A 1,764-nucleotide genomic window follows, 5' to 3' on the forward strand; every position below is an offset into this window, starting at 1 on the left:
TCTCATTTGCAACTGCGACCTACCTGGCCAAGATAAAGCATAGCAGTGTGAACAGACAACAACACAGAGTTACACATGGAGTAAACAATAGACAAGTCAATAACATGGTAGAAAAAAAAAGAGAATCTATATACAATGTGTGCAAAGGCATGAGGTAGGCAATAAATCGAGTAATTACAATTTAGCAGATTAACACTGGAGTGAGTTGTTGAGGGAGATAAAAGTCTCCAACTTCAGAGATTTTTGCAATTCGTTCCAGTCGCAGGCAGCAGAGAACTGGAACGAAAGGCGTCCAAATGAGGTTTTGGCTTTAGGGATGATCAGTGAGATACACCTGCTGGAGCGCGTGCTACGGGTGGGTGTAGCCATCGTGACCAGTCAACTGAGATAAGGCGGCACTTTACCTAGCATAGCCTTGTAGATGACCTGGAGCCAGTGGGTCTGACGACGAACATGTAGCGAGGGCCAGCCGACTAGGGCATACAGGTCGCAGTGGTGGGTCATATAAGGTGCTTTAGTAACAAAACGGATGGCACTGTGATAAACTGCATCCAGTTTGCTGAGTAGAGTATTGGAAGCTATTTTGTAGATGACATCGCCGAAGTCGAGGATCGGTAGGATAGTCAGTTTTACTAGGGTAAGTTTGGCGGCGTGAGTGAAGGAGGCTTTGTTGCGGAATAGAAAGCCGACTCTAGATTTGATTTTGGATTGGAGATGTTTGATATGAGTCTGGAAGGAGAGTTTGCAGTCTAGCCAGACACCTACGTACTTATAGATGTCCACATATTCTAGGTCGGAACCGTCCAGGGTGGTGATGCTAGTCGGGCGTGCGGGTGCAGGCAGCGAACGGTTGAAAAGCATGCATTTGGTTTTACTAGCGTTTAAGAGCAGTTGGAGGCCACGGAAGGAGTGTTGTATGGCATTGAAGCTCGTTTGGAGGTTAGATAGCACAGTGTCCAAGGAAGGGCCGGAAGTATACAGAATGGTGTCGTCTGCATAGAGGTGGATCAGGGAATCGCCCGCAGCAAGAGCAACATCATTGATGTATACAGAGAAAAGAGTCGGCCCGAGAATTGAACCCTGTGGTACCCCCATAGAGACTGCCAGAGGACCGGACAACATGCCCTCCGATTTGACACACTGAACTCTGTCTGCAAAGTAGTTGGTGAACCAGGCAAGGCAGTCATTAGAAAAACCGAGGCTACTGAGTCTGCCGATAAGAATATGGTGATTGACAGAGTCGAAAGCCTTGGCCAGGTCGATGAAGACGGCTGCACAGTAATGTCTTTTATCGATGGCGGTTATGACATCGTTTAGTACCTTGAGCGTGGCTGAGGTGCACCCGTGACCGGCTCGGAAACCGGATTGCACAGCGGAGAAGGTACGGTGGGATTCGAGATGGTCAGTGATCTGTTTGTTGACTTGGCTTTCGAAAACCTTAGATAGGCAGGGCAGGATGGATATAGGTCTGTAACAGTTTGGGTCCAGGGTGTCTCCCCCTTTGAAGAGGGGGATGACCGCGGCAGCTTTCCAATCCTTGGGGATCTCAGATGATACGAAGGAGAGGTTGAACAGGCTGGTAATAGGGGGTGCGACAATGGCGGCGGACAGTTTCAGAAATAGGGGGTCCAGATTGTCAAGCCCAGCTGATTTGTATGGGTCCAGGTTTTCCAGCTCTTTCAGAACATCTGCTATCTGGATATGGGTAAAGGAGAAGCTGGGGAGGCTTGGGCGAGTAGCAGCGGGGGGGGCGGGGCTGTTGGC

The sequence above is a fragment of the Salvelinus fontinalis genome, chromosome 9 (assembly GCF_029448725.1).
Source record: "Salvelinus fontinalis isolate EN_2023a chromosome 9, ASM2944872v1, whole genome shotgun sequence".
Classification (NCBI taxonomy): Eukaryota; Metazoa; Chordata; class Actinopteri; order Salmoniformes; family Salmonidae; genus Salvelinus; species Salvelinus fontinalis.